Here is an 8,138-nt window from a genome sequence, read left to right on the forward strand (position 1 = left end):
ATAAGTTGTATTAATCTATATGAAGCCAGGAATATGCTTTTCACGTAACTGCTATGACAGCGAGTATAAACATCATACAGAATAAAATATAAATGATATTGTCTGAACTAACCCTACGTCTGTATAATAAAAGATGTTTACATTAAAATGTAATATATTAAAATTTTATTGTATACCTGTTGAGGTCATAATTTTAGTTCATGCCAGTAGTTTATACATTTTGCAACCACATCTTAAATTTATGTGATATAAGCCTCCGTTTTACCAAAAATGTCTGCAACTGAACCACAGTTGGTAGTGGTGAACAATTATGGATTGATTTTTCTAGAATATTTTCTGCTTCCTCTGCACAAAAAAAAAAAAAAAGGAATTAAATGTCCCCACAACCCTGAATTTTTATTTTTTATTTTTTATTTTTTTGTTTAACTCAGCAATTTTATTGCAGGTGGTGACAGAAAAACACAGAGATGTCCAATTCAGATGCCAATAAAATCACTTACTAACCTCTGAAAATGAAAGAAAATTGTTTTACCTCACCATGTAATACACCAGCTGAACAGAGCTTTAGGTTTGAAACATCAGTGAAATATTGTATCTGTATTTGCACAAAAGAATGCAAGAAGGTACTTTTAAGGTATTATGCATATATTTAAGTGCCAAGGTAAAAAAATAAATAAAAAGGCCCTTTAAGTTTTGTCAATTGTGTGTCTATTGGAGCCTAATAGGAAAGGGGCCCTTGTATCTGCCCAAACCCACCCCACCCACACCCTGTCCAGACACACCTGGCATTAAACTGGTGGGGTGGCGATGCTGGCTGAACAATGGAGGACTGTCAGCTTCGACAGCAGGGCACGGCTTGAGCCTCACCGCACTGACAGCCCGGGCCTCAGAGGCTAAACTGCTTTGCTGGAACTAATTAAACAGATGAAATTATGACATGAATATGCAGATGTTGTTTACATTTCACCATATGGCATTATCTCAGGTAATAGCGAATGGGATAGAGAGGTGTCTTTCTCATCAAGGCGAGAGGGGACAGACTGAGAGAGCCCAGTCCATCAAGACACTCTGTTAAGGGATGAGATAGAAAAATGCCAATTAGTAAGCTGAGGTAAAAACACGATTGCAAGAAGATATACTTTGTATTCGGAGCAATACGTTGCAGGTAACATGTTGCACATGACATACAGTGGATATATATATACATATATATATCCACTGTATGTCATGTGCAACATGTTACGTTATATATATATCCACTGTATGTCATTTGCAACATGTTACCTGCAACGTATTGCTCCGAATACAAAGTTTCTCTCTCTCTCTCTCTCTCTCTCTCTCTCTCTATATATATATATATATATATATATATATATATATACACAAGGTGTTGTGCAGGTGTTCGAGTCTGACCCAAACCATTTACCTCCTCTTTCCCTACGCTTTAGAAATCCTCGATATTGTTTGCATATTATATGATCTATAATATATAATATTTTATTGTGTTATGTTGTTATTATATTGCTTTTTATATGTCTATACCTATATTTCCTATACTTTGTTTTAATAATAATAATAATAATATTATATATATATATATATATATATATATATATATATATATATATATATATATATATATATATATATATATATATATATATATATATATATATTTTTTTTTTTTTTTTTTTTTTTTTTTTTTTTTTGGCAACTATTTGAAATGAAATAAGTTTAGGTTTTATTTTAATTGGGTTAACATTTATTTTTATTTCAAGTTATGCAACTGTTTTTATGGTTCCAGTTTTATTTTGCTTTAATACCATTGCTTTACTGGGGACTAATTTTAACTTGCTGCCATCACTAAACATTAGATGTTAACAGTACATATGATTGTCTTATTAGCTTTTAAAACCAATGCATTTTCACATAAGATGAAGAACAAAAAGATGCAGCAATTATGTACTTATATATGGACCTTTGACCTGAATATATGGCAACACAATACCCACAGCAAAAAGGTATTTTGAATAATGCAAAACACAGCACTAGTATGAGAATATTTGACCCTTTGTTCACAGAACTCGTATTTAGAACTAAACTCTGTCTCTCACTCTCTCAGTGTTTCCCAGTGTTTGTTGAGCCTAATGCTGGCTCCCTGGGAGGACTGTCAGGAGGTTAAGAGGGAGAGGGCCAGACGAGGTGAGCAGGCTGAGGAGAGCGGGATCATGGGGGCTAGCTGGAGAGGTGATAGGGAGCGTAATTGTGCCCGCTGTGTGGCTGGGGCGGGGGCAAGGGACTGGGTTGAGGATCTCGGTAGAAAACGAAAGGGGGGGGGACTACTCAATTACCTGTGCTCCCACTGACCTCCCTGTATCTCTATTGTTTTCTCTCTCTCTCTTTCTCAAGAGAGGAACAATTTGTATGCAATTTATGAACACAAAATGAGCAAATTATACTTTTAATTGCACATTATAATTGTAAAACTATTAATTGCAAAATATTTTATTTTTTAAACAGTGTTTTATTGTTTGTTGCTTTTTTAACTATAAGAATAAAATCTGAAAATCACAAAGTGGTAAATAAAACATAATTGGAGTGTGTTTTACAAGAAAATACTATTTAAATCTCTCCACATTAAGATTTCAAATTTAATTCAATGTGTTATTTGTGTTGTGTTGTGTTGTGTTATTTATTACAAAGCGAAAGCTGTTTCTAGTTCAATCCTATACCATTTTTTTCCATGCTTAGCATTGAATCTTGAATGATGACAGCTCTGCAATCACTCCCAAATAGCAAATTATTAGTAATTTTTTTTTTTTCAGAAATATTTTTTAAACAATCTTCTTACAACAATATGCTTTAATGTTAAATCTTGATGTTCTAGCTTTAATTCAATGTGCTGCTTGCTATTTCTTTGTGAAATGTAATAGCAGACCCCCACAGATTACAAAGATTTATTTATTTTTCTGAAAAGAAAATATATTATTAGTAGTAGTAGTAGTAGTAGTAGTAGTAGTAGTAGTATATTTAGATTAATTATTAATACTTATTCATTAATAATTAATAATATATTAATTATAATTATATTCTCATTGGAATATTATATATCACTATCACATAAATATCACATATCACATTTCTAGCCTTAATTCAATGTGCTACATTTCTTTATAATTATTTATGAAATTCATGTGTGTGAAAATCTCACTATCATATAGTAACGTGATGTCTTGACTTTCTAGCTTTTAAATGATTTTAAATAAGTGATTAAGAAAGGACTCCTGCCGTTCGGGTCGTGCTCGGGTGTTAAGTCAATACTTCACGGCCGTGTGATGTCTTAATACACTGCCTGTGTTGTTCAGACAAGAAGACCATGCGTGTTGGAGGAAGGCTCCAGCTCCAGCTATTCTGAAGCTGTCATGCCTGCCCCTCAAAAGCAGATGAAGCCATCAGATTATTAATATATGTTAAGTGACAGGCCCCCTCGTCCGCCCCCTCCCAAACATTCCACCCTCACCTCTTTCTGAGTCGCTCAACGCAAACTCCCCCAAAAATAAAAAAATTGCTCGCAATTCAAAACGAAGGGGCAAGAGGGTGGATTCGGAGGGTCATAGGCCAAATAAATTTTGAAAGCAAATTCTTTTCCCTTTGCAACCTTTTTTTTGCTGCTGTCCACTCCCCTTCTCCTCCGTGTCCATTCAGCTGTGACTTAAAGCTGAATTGGCAGCCGCTTTCAAAGTGGCTGGCAGTGGGGTGATCCCAGGGAGCTGTGGGGCTGACATCTCTCCGAGCATGTGTATATGGCAGGGTCAGCCATCGCCGTGACTCCTAGGCCTTCGCTCACTCAGCCTCTACCACCAGTCAGTCCTGGGGAACTGAAATTATAATGTGAAAAGCTGGCGGACTGCAGGCGTTCTTAACCCCCCATGGCATTTCTCCTTTCTCGTGACAGTTCCTCTGAGACTGCTATTTTCTTTCATGTTTCACTTTCTTTCTCTTTCTCTCACTCTGATTATTTAACAACATAGAAACATTGCTGCCAGGGAGCAAGATTCTTGATTGGCAGCCGGAGGGAGTACCACAGGCAGCACAGGGTTAAATTTGATTTTCTGCATGTTCACTACTGTTGTCTGGAGACATTTAATGCCTGTCATGAGAATTTTTTTTTTTTTTTTTTTTGGATGGATCAATTATCCATTTTAACATGATGTGTAGCTAGAAACCAAACAGATGAAATTTGAGACACCTGTCAACATTTGCTATTAGCAGGAGGAAATTGAACTGATCCAATGACAGCTAATTAATTCTCTGTCCCAGTCTGTTATAGAAGCATTAGTGGGTTTGAACATTAAAAAAATGCAGTAGATTGGATTTATTTAAAAAAATTTAAATACTTAAAAAAAATTTTACTTGTAAAATGACCCAGGATGAAAATCTTGTTAATCTGAAAATGAAATGAAACAAACGACACACACACACAAAAAATAATTGTTTAATTCATCCAATAAAAAAAAAAAAAAATGAGGGTCATGATTTTTAACTTGAGCCAATGAAAAATAAATAGCTAAACCCTAAGGGCAAGTTATGTTTCGTTTGCTCAAGTCAAGAAAAAAAAAAAAAAAAAAAAAAAAATATATATATATATATATATATATATATATATATATATATATATATATATGAATCATTACCCTATTTTTTTTTAATTGGATGAATGAAAAAAAAAAATCAGTGAAGGAAAAAAAATTATTATATTGTTTTGTAAAGCAAAAAAGAAACATTTAAACTAAAGTACTTTATTAATAATATGATATAAGAACGATTTATTTGTTCACTTTTTACTGTGTTAAACATATATTTCTATGCACATTATGTGTTTTGAAAAAATCATTTTGGAAAAAAAAGCAATTAAATAGTAAAAAATGTAATTAATTTGTAAAGTTTCCTTCATAAACCGAATTACAAATCAAAATATTAATTGATTGAAATTTGATTTTTATTTATTATTATTAAAATGACACAAACCATAAAATCCAGGTCTTTTTACCTGCATTAAAAGGTCTAAGAACAAACTCTAGATTTAAGTGCATGCCGTGTGTTTGCGTATAAGCTGCGTGGGAGAATCTTATCAGGATAAGTGTATATGAGCCTTCATATGACAAGAGAGAGCTTCGTTGTGATTACGGATGGCATAAATTTACTTACTATCATAATGAGAAGAGGAGGGAGGAAATGCTTCTTAATTTCGTCTCAGGAAAACACAGCGCTGTCTGCCTGCATCAGGGCCCCTTGTTGTACGCAAAAACTTAGACTTAATTTAAAGATCAGTTCAGGGTCTAGAATGTGTGTGTATGGAACGCGCGTAATAGATAGAGCCGTCATCCCTCAGATGTCTGGAGGTAATCTTCAGCTAGGCTTGGTCTAGCAGGCCTCTACCCTAAAGGGATTGATGCAATGTCAGCACCTTTGGCTCAGGGGTCACCTTCTCCCTTACCCTCCTAACTCTGACAAAAGCGCATTCCTCTTGTACTCTATCTCCCCCCATTCGCTCTTCTCTCCGCTTTTTATTCCTCTCTATTGAATTCATCGGCTGTGGAGGCAGCAGGCACCTTCATTTGAGATGTGAATGAAACATTTTCATTAAAAGAGGCTGGAGAAATCTGAGCCCGGAGACAAGGCCAAAGCCCAGACCAAGACAATGACGATTCTGAAGATTATTTCTCTCTCGCGCTCTCCCATCTCTCGTACTTCTCAATTTTGCCTGCTGTCACTCCGTTTACAGAGTGGCAGGCTGATTGAAATCAGCACCGTGTCACAGCCGTCATATCTTGCACAGACATAAAACACGCAGGGCAATAAATACGCAACAGGCTACTGTCAGCCCTTCCACCTCAGTGTCTGAGCAGTGGGGGCTGAGGGGGAGAGAAGGGAAGGTTAGGGCTCTGGGGGGTTTACAGAAATGCCTAACTACAGAAGAGTGTTGCACAGGCTTCCCAGAGACCTGGAGAAGACAAGATAACGGCTATTGGGTTATCGCCCAGTTCAAGTCGCTTCTCGGACAGCAAGGCCACTGGGATGGGTTGTCAGGTAATTTATGTCCTTGTTCTCTTTCTTTCACTCGTTGTGTGGCATTTGTGCTTTCCCCAGACAATAAAATAAAAAATATTAAAAACACATACTGAAAGATATTGAACTTCAGTAGAAAACCTTTGTCAAATACTGCAAATTTTTAACTAATAAAAAAAAAAAAAAAAAAAAAAAAAAAAAAAAAAAAAATTCCATTTTGAAATTCATTACCAAAGAGAAATGTCGCGCCACACACACACACTTTTTTCAGCCAATGAATGCTCTCTACTTGTTAATGTAATAGAATACCACTGCTTTGAAGGGTGTGAAAGAATAAAATGACTCGCCCACGCAACCTCTCGCAAATTCTGCCCCGCAGGCACAAGAAAGCAGTAAGTGGGATTTTCTCACTTCGGCAATGCGATATAATTGCTGAACAAAACATCCAGTTCACTCAGGTAGCTAATGGTCAAGAGACGGTGGCGATAACATGAGGAAGTGCAAAGTCATAATCATGTCCACTGCCTGTCTTAGATGCTGGCTTTAAGACACTAATGGGACTCAAGAGGGACGGAGCATTCCCTCACAACCTGACTCAAACCGGTTAGCACAGTTAATGAGCAAAGTTAGCAAAGCTCGGACAGGGGGCCGAGTCGCACTTCCTCCTGCCTAATAGTAAAGCACTTCCTCTTTAGCGTGACTGACAGGAGAAGTAATCAGTTGGGGCAGAACATTTTTCTACAGTGTCTAACAGTGACAGCTCTGGGCTTAATGCAATTTAAGAACGATTACAGACAAATTGCGATGGTACACAGAGATTTGGGCATTTAACATAGCTTAGCAACAGATGGCGGAAAGTTTCCTCTGTGGCAGACAATTGTTTACTTGCGGTGGTGAGAGTAAACTTTTGTTTGTGGATGTGAGCCCATCTGCCTGTCATGGAGTACTCTTGTACGGAGCGCTTCTCACTGCACTCCCTCTCCCTTCTTTTTCACTCACAGACTGCTTGCTGTCCATTGATCTGCCTACTCAGGCATCAGTCTGTTTAACATCTGCTACAAGGAGCTCGAGCTTAGGTAACTAGCCCTCCGCTCCGCACCGCTTATTGATCTGTGTGTCCACCTGTTTTAACATCTGTTCCTCCATGAGTTTTGTCGAATGAACATCCACTTTTTACTTTCTCCGCCTCCGCGCTGACAACTCTTCCACCACCTCGCCAAAGTTTCGCTCCTCAGATTGCACAAGACAATGGATTGAGAAGGTCGAGCACCTGCTTAAACGAGAAAAAGAGCTGTTTTTGATTTTAAAAGCAGTGTATTTGGTGCTAGATGTCTTTGTTTGGGAAGGAAGAGTAACTGTTGCCCACTGCTTCAAAGACCTCTAGCATGCTTGAATATTCAATCTGCAAACCAAATTATTAAAGATCAGCATGGTTCGTAAATTAGTCAGATTAATGTATTAAAAAATAACCTCTTGACTGTAAATGTGTACATACTGAAATTAAGCCCCTCCCAGTGAAAATAAATTTGAATACATGTGCATAAAAGCTAGCGAAAAGTCGCTGGAGCTGTTCTTCAAGTCTGTTTTTATTTTCGAGATTTAAGACATCATGCATATTTCACTCACCTCTGAATTAATGTCAGTGTCATGTAAATTCTGTATAATCAGTATAATCTGCCAGTGATCTCCAGTTTACAATGAAAAGATCCTCTCAGTGTAGCACAGGTGTTTGTGGCATGTGTTGTTTGCATGTAAAGATAGTGATTTTGAGTGTATGTGAGGGAGCAAGCCAGGCGTGCAAGTGGAACATCTTAAAATCTATTTAGAAACTTACCTTGGCAGGCGTACACTGCCAATAGGAAACACTGTTGCAATTTTAATTTGCTCTTTTGTAATGACGGGGCATAGGTTAGTTAATTTCAATTTCTGATTTCAAAAGCTATCAAATAGCACTCAGATGAGAAATCAATTTTCTCAGCTGCTCAGGCTTTGTGGCAAAAAAGCCTCCTGCCATTGGAGGACAGGCTGTCACATGACCCAGCCAGGGATTAGTTCAGTAGGCCCATGTT

This window comes from Carassius auratus, chromosome 43 (genome assembly GCF_003368295.1).
Source record: "Carassius auratus strain Wakin chromosome 43, ASM336829v1, whole genome shotgun sequence".
Taxonomy (NCBI): domain Eukaryota; kingdom Metazoa; phylum Chordata; class Actinopteri; order Cypriniformes; family Cyprinidae; genus Carassius; species Carassius auratus.